General features: G+C 42.1%; 1 long non-coding RNA gene across 1 annotated transcript; it reads right to left on the bottom strand.

Annotated features, from left to right (window-relative positions):
* Positions 1–6,043: 6,043 nt before the first annotated feature.
* Positions 6,044–19,348, bottom strand: LOC142830860 (uncharacterized). Its single transcript, XR_012906391.1, has 3 exons — positions 19,255–19,348; positions 7,313–7,463; positions 6,044–7,181 (listed from the first exon to the last, which is right to left on the bottom strand). It is a non-coding gene; the product is annotated as an uncharacterized LOC142830860 (long non-coding RNA).
* Between the last annotated feature and the right edge of the window lie 1,051 nt (positions 19,349–20,399).

The following is a 20,399-nucleotide window of genomic DNA, read 5'->3' as shown; positions in this document are numbered from 1 at the left end:
TCTTTTGCATGAGCTTGTTGTTTGAAATCTGACAGACTCCCAATAGCTCACGGTCTGCTGGAAGTGAAATGGTGCCAGCTCTGATGAGTGTTTCTTGTATAAAATTAAACAGTGTTATCGGGAGTTTTGCTGTTGCTGACATCGCTCTAAATCATAGCAGTGACATCAAAGATAGCAAACATAGCTGGTAATAGGCAAAGACATTGTAAAATGATGTGCTTTATGCATGGAGTGTTAGTTTGAAAGACTTCATAACAAGTCTATCTGCATTATATTTCACCTCACTGGGGTGAAACATGTTAGCAACTTTATAGGTTGCCACTCTACAAAAATATATGTCACTTTCAAAATAAGCACTTTGAAAACACTTTGGCTACGTCTATACTGGCATGATTTTCCGGAAATGCTTTTAACGGAAAAGTTTTCCGTTAAAAGCATTTTCGGAAAAGCATGTCTAGATTGGCAGGATGCTTTTCCGCAAAAGCACTTTTTGAAGAAAAGCGTCTGTGGCCAATCTAGACATGCTTTTCTGCAAAAAAGCCCCGTTCGCCATTTTCGCGATCCGGGCTTTTTTGCGGAAAACAAATCTCTGCTGTCTACACTGGCCCTTTTGCGCAAAAGTTTTTAGGAAAAAGACTTTTGCCTGAACGGGAGCAGCATAGTATTTCCGCAAAAGCACTGACAATCTTACATGAGATTGTCAGTGCTTTGCGGAAATTCAAGCGGCCAGTGTAGACAGCTGGCAAGTTTTTCCGGAAAAGCGACCACTTTTCCGAAAAAAGCGGCCAGTCTAGACACAGTCTTTGGCTATATCCACACTGGTGAGTTCTTGCGTAACAAAGGCCATTCTTCTGCAGAGCATCCACACTGCCCACCCACTCTTGCGCAAAAAGGTTTACAGTATGGTGTCAGAGGAGAGGTGCTTCTTGCACAAGAGCTACGCTCTTTTCTAACAAGTGTTAGCTCTCTTGCGCAGGAGCTCTTGCGCAAGAATGCTGTGTGGATGCGCGACAGGGATTTCTTGTTCAAGAAAGCCTTAAGGCTAAAATGGCCACCAGAGCTTTCTTGCACAAGAGAGTGTCCACACTGCTATGGATGCTCTTGCGCAAAAGCACATAGCCGTGTGGACATGTTCTTGTGCAAGAGTTCTTGTGCAGGAACTCTTGCACAAGATGTTCTTGCACAAGAACCTGCCAGTGTAGACATAGCCTTTGAGTAAAATTGGCTGATTGGCAAGCCCATCTACATCACAAATATCAAGTGTTAAGTAGAAGAACCATGTTCATAGCAAGACTGGTTATTTCATGAACTTGTAAAGCTGATTATAATTTGTCACTAGATGATGAATAGCTGGATAAGCCATTCTGAGTCATACCATATTCTCATTTATACCCCTGAAAGATTAACAGTTGATTTGGATAAATCAATGAGATTCATGTAACAATCCACCCAATCTGGCCCTGCCTCAGTAACGGAGCCCAGATCACATTGTGTTGAGTGTTAATCTGTTGCCCAGCATTACATTCTAATAGCATGCTGTGGCTTGCTTCAGCAGGGCTTCCTTGTTAAGGCTGCCCCCGTGAACACATTGCTCCCAGGAAGCCACAGATTTGACAGGATCTAAACCTTTCAAGGAGCTCTATACATATTCGACCTTCACATCAGAGGAAGCCTCAAACAGTAAAATTGAAGCGGGAAAGCCAGGTTTGCTGCTATCATGTGTAAGGCAGTAGCACTTCTCACGTGAGAAGCACTGCAAGGAGCAGCCTGAAGAAAAGCTTCTCTCCCAGTGGGGAAAAGGGTTTGAGCCCTCTGCTCCACCACATTCCTGCTTTGGGAGAAAGGCTCACTAAACAAGGATGTACAGGGAGAGGCTCCTGTGAACGCCTGGTTAAAATTCTGCCTCGGACTGGTGGGAGAGTTGGAATAGTTTCCCACCACTGACAGAATTGCTTCCCTCCAAGGAACATCCTTACTTATGGCTTATAAGAACACTTGTATCTCATTTGAGAGATATAAGTGAAGCAGCTTGCAAGGTGTCAGAGACTAAGGCTTTGTCTACACTGGCAGGTATAAAGTGCTGTCAGTTACAGCACTACTCAGGCTATGTCTACAGTGCACAGTTATTTCAGAATAAGCTATTCCAGAATAATTATTCTGAAATAGAATAATTATTTTGAAATAGAATGTCTACACTGCAGGGAAGCCTCAAAATTAGCCCGAGGCAGGTTCCTTAATATAGACGTGCTATCTCAATTTAAAACCCCAGGAGGAATAACTTAGAATGGCCCTAGTGAGGGGCTATTTTGAAATATCACAAGTGGAGTGTTTCAAAATACCTATTTCGGAATAGGTGTTATTCTTCATAGAATGAGGGTTACAGAAGTCGGAATAAGTTGTCCGTTATTTCTCAATTATTTCAAAATAACAGAATTGCTATGTAGATGCTCACGTAGTTATTTCAGAATAACGGCTGTTATTACGAAATAACTTTGCTGTGTAGACACCTCCCCACAAAGCATGGTAGTGAAACCACTGTTGTTTCTTCACAGTGTTAGCTGCTGGCACAGTAGCACCATGGCACGTGCAGCAGCATTGGAATGGTGCACTCTGGGCAGTTATCCTACAGAGCACCTCTTTCTCTTCTGCTGCTGAGGCTTGTGGAAAGGCCAGGAGGTGTTACAGTACATCCTGGGTCTTGTCCCAATGCCCTGTGATGCATCCCTTCATATCCCAGCAACCCTTGTGCTTCCATCCATATTTGTCGCCATCTTTCAATAGCTTTTGGGCTGGGCTCTTCTGCCTCTTCAGTCTGCAGGAATGGATGTAAAACTGTTGAAGAAAACTCTGATCGGTCTCACTAGCACATCACGAATGGCAGTCAAGTTATTCCTTCAGCTGCAAAGTAACAATGAGGAGTCAGACACTGAGCTTGCCACACATCGTACCTAATGATACAAGATTTTGCAGAGGTGCTGATCGCAGAGGAATGCCACTTTTGGAATTGTGAAGCAAGCACCGAACAGCGAGATCACATTGTCATGCAAGCCTGGGGTAGCAAGCGGTGGCTGCAGCATGTTTGGATGAGGAAAGCCACTTTCATAGGACTGTGAAAGGAGCTTGCCCCCACGCTCCTGTGCAAGGACACCCGAATGAGAGCTGCCTTGCTGGTGGGGAAGCATGTGGGCATTGCACTATGGAAGCTGGCTATTCCAGACAGCTACCAATCAGTCAGGAGTAGCAAAGTCGACCATTGGACTCATATTGATGGAAGTGTACTGGGCCATCAGTTGCGTACTGCTCCCAAAGATCTTGACTCAGGCAATATGAGTGAAATAGTGGATAGCTTTGTACGGATAGGCTTCCGTAACTGTGGAGGGGTGATAGATTTTCCAATTCGGGCACCGGACCACCGAGTCTCTGGCTATGTTAACCAGAAGGGATATTTTCTATGGTTCTCCAGGCATTTATGAATCACTGTGGGTGTTTCACAGACATTAATGCAGGCTGGTCCAGAAAGGTGCATGCACACTCATCTTTCAGAACACTGGCCTATTCTGGAAGCTACAAGGTCAGATTTTCTCACCAGACCAGAAGATCACGGTGGGGGGAGCCAAAATGGCCACTGTAACATGGGAGACCCCACCTACCTCTGGATGTCATGACTCATGAAGCCCTACACTGGGAGCCTTGACAGCAGTAAGGGGCATGACTGCAGAATGTGCTTTTAGCATTTGTATGGGAAGCTGGGCCTGGCTGATGACAACCCTCCATAATATTTGTGAAGGGAAGGGTGAAAGCTTCACTCTGGGCTGAACCACTGAGGCTCAGCACTTGGAGGCTGAGTTTGAACAGTCTACGACCAAAGCTACTAGGGGAGCGCGGCCCAGGGTCGTAAGGATTAGGGAAGCCTTGAGGCAGCAGTTTGGTGCTGAGGCCAATAACTTTTGTTGCCAACATAGGAGCAATGTGGCTGCGCTGCTGGTAGAGGACTATGAATAGTCCCTGTCCTGCACTTAGTGCCTGGTGCTTGGCTGGGGCGTGCTTCCTTGTTTTCGTGTACTGGAATAAAGGATGCTTTCAAACCCAAGAATTGTATTTATTAAAAGCACCAAACATTGAACAAACACACACAGCCTCACAGAGAGCAGGAAGAGGAGGCGAGACTGCAGCACATTTACAGATTTATGTATGTCTAGGCATCACGTGCACCATGCAGTCTTCTGCGCTGTGCAAGAGGTGCTGTACTTCAGCAGGGCTAAACTGCACAGGGATGGAGATGACATGCATTGGGTGCCTGTGGGAGTATGCAGGGCTGGACAGTGAGGGGGCAGGTGTGGAGTGCAGTGTGTGTTGAGTCGGGACAGGATGATGGGCAGAATATGCTGGAAGTGAGAGGGAAGTGCACGGAAAACAGTTTTGGAACACCAGCTGCAGTAGGACGTTCATGGAGCTGCTCAATCTGCAGTGCCTGGAGCATGGCACTCCATAATGTTTGAGCCACTCTTGCCTTCATTCCGGCACTCAACATTCTCCTTCTGCTCCCTCCTCGCCTTGTCCCTCCACTCCTTCAGTTCTTTCTTTGCAGCAACAACCTTATCATAACTAAGGGTACGCCTACGCTAGGAAATTTTGAAATAACTATTCTGAAGTAGTCTGTGCACACTACAGAGAAGCCTCAAAATTAGTCCAAGGCAGGCTCCCTTAATATGGATGCACTACCTCGACTTAGAGCCCCAGGAAGCATGGGGGAATAACTACTTTGAATGATGCTGAGGAGTAGTTATTTCAAAATAGCAGCATGGAGCAGCTATACTATTGCTATTTCAAAGTAAGCATTATTCTTTGTGGAAAGCAGAAGTTATTATTTTGAAATAACCAGACTTGGTAGGATGGACGCTCTGCTTGCTATTTTGAAATAACTCCCTAGTGTCGGCCAGGGCTTAGAGAACAGGCATTTTGCGGGGCCAGGTAATTTCCAATAGGTCATTTGAAGTGGAAAAATGAATTCCAACCACAATTGACTCATAGCATTATATATACACACAATGGCTTTTATTTAGTCACTACCTTAATTGATAGTGTTTGTGAGCACTTTAATTACTTGCAAATATTGTTGATATATATATCCATTAATATAATCTTTTGGCCGAGAACACTCTTCCTCCAACTTCCCTTACTCCTCGTGAAATGAGGGTTACAGAAGTCAGAGTAAGAAGTCCTCTCGAAATTATTTTGAAAAAACAGCTTGCTGTGTAGATGCTCACTTTGTTATTTCAAAATAACGTCAGTTATTCCAAAACAATGCTGCTGTGTAGACGTATTAGAAAGGAATTTAGAAGTAGTCTGTGAAAAACTGCTGTGTCTATTTATTTCTAAATGCCCTCCAGGACTGTTGAACATTTTTCTAAGCAAGCAAAACTAACAACTGAGTTGTCATATTAAATATTTTTCTGGGTGACTGGATGTTCTATTGTACTGGTACAGCTAGGACAGACTTGACACTTTCTTTACAGTGTGATGCTGTATAACACATTTACTTATTTCACTTTCTGAGTTATTAAAGGCCATCCCACTTTATGTGATCTGCAACTATTGCAATATAGTCGGTATCAGATTTGAATACAAATTACTAGAGCTTGGCTCAATGATCCAAGTTATAGAGGAGACTAAATAAGCATGATTTTGTTAGCCAAACTGCCTGGCAAAGACACAGGGCCTATGCTGTTTAAATTTTGCAGCAAGCAAGGGGAATTTCAGATTTTCAGTAAGGAGTTTGCATTGCTAACTCAGCTCTGTGCTTACCCTTCCTCCCTCTGGCTCACCCAGGTGACGGAGCCAATGAGAGCACTCTTGCCTCAGGAGCCATGCTGCTGGGAGGCTAGCGGAGAAAGGAGAGTTTGAAGGACAAAGGGCATGACTCTCAAGATCTGTCTAAGCACTCCTCTCCCCCTCCCCCCCCCCCCACATCCTCAGTGTAGCTGTAAATCCCACTTTATACAGGGGGACGATGGCTAGTGTTTTCTATAACACACGTGCTTTTCTGAGCAAATGGGGAAACCTGGACTCCAGAAGATGGTTATTTCCTTCTCAAAAGAAATATGATTCAACACAAGTATAAGATACTGTATCCTACTCTACTCAATAACAACTTGGGTTTTTTTTGAACAGGAACATTAATTGGCAAGAGCAATGTGTGGTTTGAAACTTGCCAGAATAGCACAGGAGATCTGCACAAGGAACCAGCCCTCTGTCGGTCCATCAGCCAGACGGTGTTCTTATCCACAGCTCTGTTTCCCTCAGGATGCTACATGCGCCTGACTGAAAACTCAGAAAATTACCTTACGTGCTGTTGAGTTGTCACTCACACTCAAGCACACTCCTCTAGTTAGGTGGCTTGCAGTCAATATGCTTACATCTGTGGATTAGACACATGGTTACCCACTCTAATCTGAATAGACTTGAAAGGAATTTCCAACTCAAATGTATTTTAGTGATGAACTGTGAACCCAACTTATTAGGGTGTTGCAAGAGTCTTTTGTATAATGATTTTAGTTAAGCCCATTCATGAGGTACCTCATTTCAGTAATTTAAATTTGGTGATCTGTTTAATATGTTCACCACAAATATTAAGAGCAAGAAAAACTTCAGAGAGGGGATAGAGATACTGTAGGGATGAATAGTGGCACTGCTCTGGAAACAGCCTTCCAGACAAGGAGTTTATGGGAGGAAAAATAAAGTTGAGGATTTCTAGTCTTGAGAGAAAAACTAATGAGTGAATTCAGGAGAGTTTTGGGGAAGTGAGAGACATGGTTCTAAAAGAATGGCTTGGATAATGGTATATGCTCTTTCAGGTGGCCATTTATAGTCTGGGAAATGTTATTACAGAAACACCTGATTATTTTATACTGACTAAAATGCACCTCTGCTTACATAAAAGTTTATGGTCAATCTTCAACCATATTGTGATAAAAACCCAGTCCACAAATTTAGGAGAAAGAGTTAATTAGTTTTCAATCTTCTGCTTACTTTTCAGTCTTGGATTAATTATACTGTGCACTAGAGAAATGTGTGTAAAGTTGGTTACAGCAACGTTAAACATTGTTGGTATGATAGCAATCTTGCCAGAAGAAAGAAAACAAAAATGTTTTTCTTAGCAGAGGGATTTCGTAGTTCCTTCCCTGTGTGGGAACGAGAAAGAGCATGTTCACAGAATGAAATTAAAAAAAAAAAAAAATACACTTCTGTATAGAAGGAAATCTAAAGCAAATCATCTTTCCCTCCTCCCTTATGGTTTTAGTTTTTAATTTACCTCTACATTCCTGTCCTTATCAGTTTCCAGAGAGATTATAAAGCCATGATTGTCTTTTAGTGGTTTTACCCCCAATCTTCTTGTAGTAAATCATTACTTTTGTACTTTCATCATTTTGTACTTCCTGTACACAGCATGAATGGAGAATAATCTGTGTATAGAAATAAATTAATTGTGGTGAGGACAGAGCTATCTTGGCTGGAGTAGCAGCAAGTCCACATATTTCTGACTTTTATTGAGAATCTGGAAATTAAACAAAAACAACAAGGATACCAACATATCTTGACTTTTTTGTTTAATATTGGAAAGCAAGCTCCATCAATTGCAGTCTCTAAATTACAAAAATAGTTACTGTCTGCATATCTTTCTAGCTGCCTTCCTACTCTGCTCTGAAAATTGCAAACTTATTTTACACAAAATGGCTCTGATGTCCCCTGACGTAATTCCACATAGTGCATGCATAAATCACACACAGTTACAGTGATATACCTGAGAAAGGGACCCTTGGACTTCAATTTTCTTTTTTCTAGCAATTATCTAACATTAATTTGTTTTAATTTAATTTGATGAGTGTTTATAATAAAATTTTATGCAGGAACCTGAAACTATTTGTATACATAGAGGATTTACCCAGCATTGCTCAGGTCCTTGAGGGGGCTCAGAGCTGAGGGTGAGGAGTGCAGGAGTCAGGGCTGGGAGGACTGGGGTGGGACTCACTATGGTCATTCACAGAAGTGAGGATGGTGCTGCTCTGGTGACAGCAGTTCCCTGGGGCACATACGGTAGGGCCATGCTGCCCAGCCGGCAGTTCCTCACAGGGGTCAGGGCTGCACTGCCTGCCCCTGACCTGTGCAGCTCCTCCACAGGGAGGGGGCGGGGCCAGTGGCAGCCCCAGCCTGCAGTTCCTGGGGCGGGAGCACAGTGGCAGGCTCACTGGCTGGTGTGCTTCCCCTGTCACCGTGTTGGCTGAGGACCAGGGTGGTGGTGGAAGTAGTTTGGGACAGGGAGGCCACTTACCTGTGGCTGGTGGCCAGCAATATGGAGAGCCCTAGACCCAGCTGGCCAATCTCTTCCTGGTATGGCCATCGTCCTGTGGTCATTATTCAGTATAACTGTCCCCCATGCTTGTTATCCCCTATGGTCATTGCAGAGCATAACTGTCCCTGCTCTCAGACCCTCCCTTTCCATGTTGTGGAAAGCAATTGGATTTCAGGCATTTCTCTTTCTCCTGGCACAACCAAACCATGACCCTGCTTTAAGTTAGGATAAGAGGAAGAAGTCTACCACATGTGGTGGTCTTTGCTTTTATAGTTTAGGAGGAGTTCTTGAACAGATGGACAGACTCACAGAGATTCTTTGTGATATATTATTGAATGGTACTGCCATAAATTCCACCCAGGTAAGGATGAGCATTTACAACTATTTTTCAGGAATACTCTACTCTTGAGTCTCATTTATCTTAACGCAACTACTACCCTTGCTAGACTGGGAACTTCACCAGGAAGAGTCGTGTTTCTCAGAGATAAGAAAACTGCTGTCTATAAGCTACATTTAATGTGAGATTAAGCTACAAAACCATCATCCCATTTGTCTTGAGACTTTGGGTCAGACAAAAATAGTTTCAGAGGTGGAATTCCTTTTGTTAGTGCACTGGAGGGTAATTTATTTTTGTGATCCATAGACCTTGTTTAGAGGGTAGCAAATGACTTATGGTTTGATTTTGTCTTCCTCAGCCTCCCACATTATAGAAAAACAAAAATGTGTTTTTTCTTGCAAAATAATTAAATAGGATACCATTACCTATGGGTAACTGTATGCAGATGATTTACTATCTGATTTAAATAGTTTTCATTACAAATAGTCTTTGTGCAGAAGCGTGGGAGAAGATACTATGTTTTGACGTAGGTGCCACAGGACTTCTCGTAGCTTTATAGATTAACAAATGTATTGGAGCATAAGCTTTCATGACCAAAGACCTACTTCCTCAGATGCATAGATACTACGTTTTGACTTGTAAGTGAAACTATACATTGAGTAGAAGAACAATATTTTTAATAACTAAATTTAGATTTAAAAATTAACACATGGTCAACTTAATATCAAACAGCAATGCCACAGCTATAGTTTTTTTTTACATCTATCAGTATTGCTCAAGTATAATAAACAGTTGAATATAAACAAACTTATTTTTGATTTGAGCAAAACTTGTCCTGACACATTCTGGAGGCAGATGAAAGTGATAGTTCAAAAGAATGCATAAACTAAAAGTGACCATATTGCTTCTGTGTTTAGTTAAGTAATTATTATAAAAATCCTTAAAGTCAATATTTAATTTGTTTATATATCAGATGTTGCTTTTAAATATAGGCTCAGCTCATTCCCTTCTATGGAAATACCAGTGGAAATGGGTCTAGGGAGAGTAAAATTCCACAGATGATCTTCTTACCAAGTTTTCCCCAACTCATTTCCAAGGGCAGAGGGGAAATGTGTTTCCTCTATCCTTACCTTTCCCCTAATGCACCAACTTTTGAGTCTAGAACCAATGATTCTGTAGGAAGGAGAGCCAACAGTGACCAGACCCTATACATCTGCACTGGGATTGTTGCTTCTGGCCTCGCTGATATCTTAGCTCCAATGGGGTTCTACTACCTACAGCCACTGCTGTCCCCCTCTAGAGCTCTTAATAAGTGAGACGTTCCCCCCCACCAAAGTATTTCATACTAATGGGAATGTAGCCTGGAACTGAATGACCTCTCTCTAAGTCAGCTATCTACACAGATCAATGGAGAGATGATGAGACTTTTCCAGACAGTGTGATTGGTGCCTTCTCATTCATCCAACATGGCCCAACTTTCTCTGGATCCTAGGGAAGGATCTCTGCAAAGGAGAGCTGGCCATTCCCTCTGCCTCATCTCTGCAAAGAAAGGGGTAGATTTCAGGATATAATTCTTCCCCATAGTAAGTTTGGTGTATAGTCTCTATTTTACAAATGTGCTTTTGACTAAGCAAAAAGTCTGGCCCATTCCCACTGAAGTCAGAAAATGTTTGCTGTTGATTTCATTGTGAGGCTTTAAAAGGTCCATCCTCTCACTACAGCATGGACTAGGTGATCTCTCATGGTCCCTTCCAGCCCTCCCTTTCTATTATCTAAGGCTGTATCTACACACAGTTTGTCTGGGATACTGAAGGTATCCCAGAAAACCCTCTCTGCCACATCCAGGCAACACATCCACTTTTTTCAGATCTGTTTCCGAAAAGCGGGTGCATTCTTTCAGAAGCCCTGCATTCCTCATTTTATGAGGAATAAGGGCTCTTCCAAAAGAGGAAGTTTCCCCCACATTTGGCCCTGTGTAGACGGGCCAAGTCAGAAAAGACTCTTCTGAAAAAAAGGATTGGAAAAGGTACGCAAATTGCAGTTTGCAATTTGCGTACCTTTTTCCGAAAAAGAACTGCAGTGTAGACATAGCCTTAGTGACTAATAATCTAATCCAGCTCCAAGTATAGCAAAGATATTGTTTGCATTTATAAATAGCCTAAAATACAGAGATTTTGGAATCTCTTCAGATAAAACTCTAGATTAGAAAGACAACATTAAAACCAAATCTGAGTGGTTGATATTTAATTATATCCTCAGGCCTTTCACTTTTGCTAGAAGAATTATTTTCTAATGGAAAGTAAATATCTCCGGTCCAGTGCAATTAGACACACTGAGGGCTGGTCTACACTAATGCTGTAACTTACATAACCGAAGTCAGTATTATTTAGATCAACTTACAGCAGTGTCTACACCACACTATGTTAATGGGAGATTGTTTCCAGTTGACTTGGCGTGTCTTCACCAGATCCACTAGGTTGACAATTGCAACAGTGCCTATTTAGTGCCTAAGTGTAAATGTAATGCCGACAGACTTTGGGATTTCTGGAGCTTACTTCATGAGCCTTTACCACAGGAGCCAAAAGGCAGTTTGCTGATAGCTAAGGCTGTAGATCAGACTCATTAGTCAATCCGTACATGGTGTCAGTGCCACTAGATGAGTCAGTACACGACACCCAGAAGGTGTGTGAGTTACATAGATATGGCCTCAGTCTCTACACTGAAATGTATCTCTCAGGTGAGCCTGCCAAAGCTCAAAAAGAAAAACAAAAGCAGTACAATAATTCCTGACATTTAAATGGCATAGGAGTAATAAAAAATAATAATAATAATAAAAAAGGGTAAATTATATTTCCTGTAACCTCATTTTCATGATTCAACCATTTCTCAGGTCAATAATCAAGTGCATTAAAAAAAAAAAAAGCCACCACCAAGGTGACAGCAGTGGTAAGACCATAAAGACACAAGACCTGAATTCGGAGAAGATACTATGTTTTGACGTAGGTGCCACAGGACTTCTCGTAGCTTTATAGACTAACAGATGTATTGGAGCATAAGCTTTCATGACCAAAGACCCACTTCCTCAGATGCATAGATACTACGTTTTGACTTGTAATTGAAACTATACATTGAGTAGAAGAACAATATTTTTAATAACTAAATTTAGATTTAAAAATTAACAGTCAACTTAATATCAAACAGCAATGCCACAGCTATAGTTTTTTTTTTTACATCTATCAGTATTGCTCAAGTATAATAAACAGTTGAATATAAACAAACTTATTTTTGATTTGAGCAAAACTTGTCCTGACACATTCTGGAGGCAGACCTGAATTGACTTTTCTCCTGAATCATCTGGTCTTGAATGAAATAAAATTGATCACTAGTTAACTGAATTCCTCTGTCTCAAGGTTCAGGCATCTTTTATTAACTCTTTGGTTCACCTTTCAGGAGATTACCTAGTTATTTTAAGACTTGTGTTTTAACAAAGAATTCTTAATTTTCTGCTTCCATTTCCTGTAAAGGTACAGATTGAAATGCTCTAGCTGGATGTTGCAGGACTAGAGTCCTATTGGAAGGGAAGCAGCAGGGGGCTTTTAAGTTTTAGCAAAACCTTATATTTTTAATGCCAGTTTTACTGTAGTTTTAGTCACCGATGTTGACAAGTTTCCTCCAGAGGTTATGGTTTGTTTTCCATAATGTGGCAAAAATAATTTGAAGCACAAAGGTGATACCATTAGTTGAGATTCCTTCAGTGCTGGGAGACTGAAAACCATGCAATTAACCAAATGCTTTCAGTGGTTACTTGAAATACATTAATCGATTTGTGCTCCTATTGTGAAGCAGCATTACTAATTTAGTTTTAATTATACAGGGTGACAATTAAATAGCTTTTCCATTTTGAAAGAAAGATTCTACTGTTTTGAATGAGGTTCCCTACACTCCTCACCCTGGTTATAGCTTTCAAAGAACAATAAATATTTCAGGAGACACTGGTGCATAGCCTCATTGATGTGCCTGGCGCCTGCAGATGAGGATGGTCTCCATTATGAAAATCATGCATTGCTGAAAGCAAAATGTCAGTCACAGGGACAGTTAAACTAATAGCTGAAAACTGTTTAACTACAAACATAGCCAAGGATGAATTGAGTTTGACAGACATCCCCAGCCTCTAAACGGTTTGCATCTAGTGAAAACTTGCTCAACTGCGCCCACTTATTACAGCTGTGGTCAGCAAGTGGGTTACTACGAAAAATTACCTCAAGACATGATTTGACCCCCCCCCCCAAAGAAACAAGGAGACTTAGGGTACATCTAGATTACAGAGCTTTCCCAGGATACTGCTGTCCAAGGAACATGTCCGCTTTTCCGAAAAAAATGTTGGAGAAGCGGACGCGTTTTGTTGGCATCCCTGTAAACCTTATTTCATGAGGAAGAAGGGATGTTCTGAAAAAGGGGTTTTTCCCCTGACATTTGGACCCGTGTAGATGGGCCAAATGTTGGAAAAGCCTCTTTCAGAAATAAATCGGAAAAAGATATGCAAATTGCGTACCGCAAATTGCATTTCTTTTTCCGATTGATCTTTGTAGTTGATATATAGTCTAAGTTTTTTTACCCCATTAACCTTTTTGCTCTTTAAACCAAAATACACAGTGTTCAGATTTACAAAAGCTTCAGAGGGGTAGTTGAGTTAGTCTGTAACAGGAAAAACTTAAAAAACAACAATAGTCCAGGAGCACCTTAAAGACTCACAAAACATGTAGATGGTATCATGAGCTTTTGTGGGCACAACCCACTTCTTCAGATGACTGGAGTATTAGAAGTCCAGATCTAAGAATAAATAAGGGAAGGGGAAGGGACCGGAGGGGAGGGGAGAGAAGGAAGGAGGAAAGAAAGAGAGAAAAGGAAAAACAAAAAGAGAGAGAGAGACTGAGTAGATCAAGTAGTTATAAGAGGCTGATAAGAACAATTGGATTCTCCATTGGTTGGTTACGTTGTTAGGATGTGTAAAGTAGTGTGCAAGCCAGCTGATGTCCCTGTTCATTCAATTTGCATAAGAATTAAACTTGTAAATGAAGTTTAGTACCAATCCTTGGCTGTGTATTTGGCTTGTGGAATTGGGCCAAAACAACACGGTGACTTGGAGATCCATTAATGAGTGTCCAGACAGGTTAAAGTGTTCTCCAGCAGGTTTCTGTGTATTGCCTTTATAGCTATCTGATTTATGTCCATTAATTTTTTCCTGTAGAGACTGTCCAGTTTGGCCAATATACATAGCAGTGGGGCATTGCTGGCACCACATTAGTGAATGTGCAGTTAAATGAGCCTCTGATATGGTGGCTGATGTGGTTGGGTCCAGTGATGAAATCACTGTCTCTCTTCTTTTTTTCTCCTCTTCTCTCTTTCCTCCTTATCGCCCACCCCCTTCCCTTATTTATTCTTGGATCTGGACTTCTAATACTCCAGTCATCTGAAGAAGTGGGTTGTGCCCACAAAAGCTCATGATACCATCTACATGTTTTGTTAGTCTTTAAGGTGCTATTAGACTATTGTTGTTTTAGTTTTTCATATTTATATTTATGTGCATGTTTGTTGTGCCATTTAGTGGCTCCATATTTCTGTGTTATATTGTACAGCTGATTAACCTTAAAGTTAGGTATTTTAGGTGTATCAATACCAATATAATGATTTATTATTTAGGTCATGCTAGAAATGTAGACAGTGAAACAATAGGTGAATACCAGTGATGACTGAAATTGCACCCTTTCTCCTTTTAATTCACATTCTTTTCACAGCCAACTGCAAATCAGCTTCCAGAATCCTGTGTAGGAGATAGTTGGAAGCCACTGCTTCCAAGAGGAAGTGAAACAATGGAATGATTATATTCAGGTCACTTGGCACAAGCTGGTTCCTTGGCTGCGTCTAGGGTTGACAGCGACGGAAGTGCTTATGTGGTGGTCTTACGATCAGACTGCTTTGCGTCCGATTGAACGACTTTGTCTTTTCTGGGAACAGTTTCCCTTTCATTCACTTACTGCAAGTTCAGAGAAATTTTCAGTACAGACTGTGCTCTGCTAGAGAAAAATCCTGCAGCAGAGGCACTGTCCTTTCCCAGAGGCCAAACAGAGCCTCTTTTCTTCACAAATCTATCCACTGTCTGCACTGACCCTGGCTGTTCTGCTTTCCGAGTCATTTCTATGCTGTTTGCGCCTTCTCAAAATAGAGCATCCATACCAAAAAATGCACAATTTTTGTTTCTACCCAACTACAGAATGCTTCAACAAAATTTAGAGGAGAAATGAAATCAAGTTTCCTAGACTCTTGCATCACAAAATTAGTAACACAAACTATGGATTTGATTGTAGAAAAGTTGAAGGCTGTAAGTCTGGACCTTGCATTTGACACATTAAACATCTGGACTGATGGAATTATTGTTGGCCACAACTAGTAGTACTGACATGAGGATTGTAATTTTACTTAAAATGGCAATTAGTGAGATTTAAGGAAACGGCTGCCCATCCCATAATTTTAAAAAACAATATAGCTCTGTTTTAAAATTTGGTGGTGGTGAAAATTCAATCACATAAATAAATCATAACTTCTCTCATACAATTAGGAAGTGAATACATCCTGGTGGGAGAAAGGCTGATGACCACTTCCTGGCTGGTGAGCATCATGTCCAGGCTGGTCTGCTTCTTCTCCTCAACCTCATTATCCTGTAGACCAAGGATGGGCATGATCAGGCTGGAGTCCACAATGGAGGAAGGGGTGGAAGGAAGGGACCAACCCTCCCCCTCCCAGGATGCCATCCATCTGCTGGTAAAAGCAGCAGGTCTGGGATGTTGCTCCAGACTGGGAACGTTGTTCCCTGGCCTTGGTATAGGCTTGGCACAGTTCTTAAATTTTCATGCACACCTGGTTCAGTGCATGTGTGTGGCCATTCTGGGCCCAACTGGCTGCCTGCCATACACATTGACATTCCTGCAAAAGTGGCGAGGAGTCCTGTGGCACCTTATAGACTAACTGAAGTGTTGGAGCATAAGCTTTCGTGGGCAAAGACCCACTTCGTCAGATGCAAGTGGGTCTTTGCCCACAAAAGCTTATGCTCTAACACTTCAGTTAGTCTCTAAGGTGCCACAGGACTCCTCGCCGCTTTTGCAGATTCAGACTAACACGGCTACCCCTCTGATAATTGACATTCCTGTGCCTGGTATGGAGATTAAACTCCTTGTCCAAGACCTTTATGACATCCAGGATCTCCACATCTGTTCAGGATGGGGCCCTCCACCCCTGGCCAGGGCTTCAGAGGTGGCTGCCGGTGTGCTTGCAGCCATAGGTTGCTCAGAAGGATCACTGGGGTCTGCCGTGGCAGCAGGAAAGGTAGAGCAGGGTACTGCTGTGCAGTGCAGTGCTGGCAGGGCTTACATTATGCCACAAGCCCTTTCCTTTTTACCTGCAGCTTTACAGGCTGCAGGGGAAGGGAAACTATAGAGTTGAGGGGTGTGGACAGAGTGACCACTAGGGCAGCTGTGAGATGCCCTGGAGGCCAATTATTTCAAAATGAGCACAGCTGCACCATCCACACTCACCCCCTTTTGAAGAAGCTATTTTGAAATAGGCATTATTCCTCATGTAATGAGGGTTCATTATTCTGGAATGAGAAGCCTGTTATTTCAACATAATTTTGAAATAGTAGATTTGCTATATGGATGCTCGCCTTGTTATTTGAAAATAACGCAAGTTATTTTGAAATAGTACTGTAGTGTAGACATACCTTAAAAGCCCAGCCTACCTTAACCAGACATTCAGTAACTTGAGTTTAAAAAAAAAAAAAAAAAAAAAAGCCAAAAAATGAAAACAAGGTCAAATTAAAAAGGATGGATATTTAAAACCTCCCCTCCCCCCCACACACCGCAAGCATGAAGAGATCAAGTTAGAAAGGCCAAAGCACAAAAGAAGATTAAACTAGGAAACAATTTACAAATACATTAGAATCAAGAACAACAAAGACAGGGCAGGACCATTATTTAATGAAGAGGGAAGACAGTAATAGAAAATGCACAATACTCCTGGCTAGAGCACCCCTGGAGAAAAGTTAGGGGTGCTTAACACCCACTGACAGCCAAACACCTGCTTTCCCCAAGGCCTCCTGCTCACCAGCAGCCCTGCACCTCAGCTCCTCCCCCTTCCTCCGGGTGCTTTTCCAACTGCTGTGAACAGCTGTTTCATGCAGGATGCTTTGGAAGAAGTAGGGCTGGGCTGGGCTCATTATTCAGGGGAGGGAGAGAAAAGAGACTTGTGGTAAGAGGTGAAGTGGGGGGCAAAGCCTGGGGTGGGCAGGAGTTGAGCCTCCCCCTCCAGGTAGAGGGGAAGTCTGCACCTATCACTTATGTATCAAGCTAATTTAATATCCTTTCTTGGCAGAATAACAAGACTTGTGGATTTGGAGGTGGGAACTTAGTAAGGCTTTCGATACTGTCTCATGTGACCATCTCAAAAGTAACCTAGAGAAATATATAAGTTACATGAATCTGCTGTAAGGTGGGTGCACAAATGATTGAAACACACTCTCAAAATAGTTATCAATGTTTTACAATTAAGCTGGAAGGGGAGATTGATTCCTCCAGGACCTCACCCAGTCTTGTGTTTGATTCTATTCATTATCTTCATAATGAATTTGGATAATGACAGAGAGTACATGAATAAATTCTGCAGATATCACCAACCTGGGAGTGGCTGCAAATGCTTTGGAGGACAATTTGAAAGGATCTTGACAAGCTGGAGAAATGGTCAGAAGAAAATAAGATAAAATTCAAAGACAAAAGTAAAATACTCCACTTAGGAACAATCGGTTGAACAAATACAAACATGGGAAATGACTGCCTAGGAAGGAGTACTGCAAAAAAAGATGTGGGGGTTATAGTTGATCAACTACTAAAATTAGTTAATGTAATATTGTTAAAAAAAACAGCTGCAAACATTCTAGAATGTTTTAGCTGTAAGGTTATAAGCAAAACTCAAGGGGTGCGTCTAGACTGGCAAGATTTTGCACAAAAACGGCTGCTTTTGTGCAAAAACTTGCCAGCTGTCTACACTGGCCACTTGAATTTGAGCAAGAGCACTGACTTTGTAAGGTACAAAATCAGTGCTTCTTGCGCAAATACTTTCACGCTCCCGCTCGGGAAAAAGCCCTCTTGCGCAAGAATACGTGCTCAAGAGGGCTAGTGTAGACAGGGAAGAACTGTTTTGCACAAAAAAGCCCCGATGGCTAAAATGGCGATCGGGGCTTTCTTGCACAAAATCACGTCTAGACTGGCCACAGATGCTTTTGCACAAAAGCATCCATGCCAATCAAGACGTGCTTTTGCGGAAATACTTTTAACGGAAAAACTTTTCCGTTAAAAGTATTTCCGCAAAATCATGCCAGTCTAGACATAGCCAAGGTCTGTGTCTACATTGGCAGGATCTTGCGTAAATACTCTTTAACTCAAGAGTTCTTGCATTAAAGTATTTGCGCAAGAGAATGTATACACTGGCATGTGCTTTTGCACAAGAGCATCTGTGCCAGTGTAGACGCTCTCTTGTGCAAGAAAGCTCCAATGGTCATTTTAGCCATCAGGCTTTCTTCATGTTGCCTGTCTACACTGGCCTCTTGCGCAAGAACAGTTGTGCAAGAGGGCTTATTCCTGAGCGGGAGCATCATAGTTCTTACGCAAGAAGCACTGATTTCACACATTAGAACATCGGTGTTCTTGTGCAAGAACTCCCTGCCAGTGTAGACAGGCAGCATGTTTTTGCGCAAAAGCAGCCGCTTTGGCGCAAAATCGCGCCAATGTAGACACAGTCAAGAAGTAATTCTTCCACTCCACTCAGCACTGATATGGCCCAGGGGTGTACTGTGTCCAGTTCTGGGCACCTCATATCAACAAAGGTGTGGACAAATTGGGGAAAGTCTAGAGGAGAACAACAAAGATGATTAAAGATCTAGAAAGCATGACCTATATGGAAAATTAGGGGTTTGTTTCATCTGGAAAAGGGAATACTGAAAGGAGACATGATAAAAGTCTTCAAGAACATAAGAGGTCTTTATAAAGAGGAAAGTGATCAATTATTCTCCTTAAGCACAGAGAACAAGGTAAGTAGTAACAAGCTTAAATTTCAGCAAGAAAGATGAAGGTTAGACATCAGGAAAAACTTCCTAACTATAAAGGTAGTTAAGCATCAGAACAAAAGACCTAGGGCTCCTCAACTTGGGAAGCCCCGGGGGCCACAATGATACTCACAGCACATGCCGAGGGCTGCAACTTAAGTGTGGTTGCAGATATATGCAAATAGCTTTTCACACGGACAGGCATGAATACAAAGATTAAGGCAAGACTACACAACACACATGCCCCATTTAAGTCAGTTCTGCTATATATATATATATATATATATATATATATATATATATATAAATGGAATATTTACCCAGTTTCCCACCCATATGACAGCACTTTTAATGAGCAATGACAGTCCAGGAATTTAACTACTAAAATGCATATCAACAGAAGACCATTATACTGACTCGCTGTTGTGGAGTGTGTTCCCTGTGGAAGCCATGTTCGAAGGATCCACATGTTGAGCTCTGCATAAACCTTGCTTGCTGAGTAGCCCTGACCTAGGGAGACTGTGGAATCTCTAGTACTAGAGGTTTTTACGTTAAGGATAAGGTTAGGTATTTACTCTGGCCTCAGTGCAAGGGTCTGGACTAAATGACTTACCGAGGTCCCTTTCTGTTTAACATTCCTAGGATTCACAGATCCAGTTGAAGATTTGCCAGATTCCTTCATAATACACAAAAGAAGTCTTCCTAAGCCTTCTTCCTAATCCTTCCCACAGCTGATGACTGACATGTGCAGATGGACCATTTAAATAATAATTGGACTAACTTCAACTGCACATGGAATTGAATTTGTGTCACATGTCAGTGAAACAGTGCAGAATTCTTTGTCTCTTAAATTATGTATATTACTCACCTCACGTATTATAATGTATTGGGCATGATTTTTTCATCTCATTACTTAGTTTGGGTTGTTGTTTGTTATGTACTTTAAATGCTATCAGACTCCAGTGGGTAGGCACTAGCCTAAGAAAACTCAGATTTAAATCCCTGATTCTTCACAAACTTTCTATGGAGAGCTGGAGCTAGGCAGGCTCTGTGCCTCCATTCCTCATGTGTAAAATGGGGGGGAGTGACACTTCCCTACTTCACTAGGCTATCATGACAATATACTGTGGTGATGGGGGCCATAAAAGTAACATAGATAGGACTAAAGAACACTAGGAATGTGATTTGCAAGATAGCTCAAGGCTACCTTAGCTGCTCCCATGGAAGTTAATGGTAAAATAAAGTAGATGTAGGGAATCTGAACATGAGAAAATCCTATCCTATAGCTCTAAGATTAATCTCCTAGCCATACGGATCTTGGAAAATCCAGAGCTACTTGAACACCAAATTCAGCAGCCACCACCACCACCTGCCCTGAACTCCTCATCCCCCTCCAACTTGCTGCCCTAACTCATGCACCCCAACACACCCTACGCCTCTCCTCACACTCTGCTCTGACTCCTGTACTCCCTGCCCTGAGCCCCTCCACAACCCAACCCTGACTCTCCCCACCCTCACATTTCCTGCCCTGAGGTGGGGGGGGGGGGCACATCCCCAAGTTC

This window comes from Pelodiscus sinensis, chromosome 10, assembly GCF_049634645.1.
Source record: "Pelodiscus sinensis isolate JC-2024 chromosome 10, ASM4963464v1, whole genome shotgun sequence".
NCBI lineage: Eukaryota > Metazoa > Chordata > Testudines > Trionychidae > Pelodiscus > Pelodiscus sinensis.
This window is presented reverse-complemented; position numbering and strand designations above follow the sequence as displayed.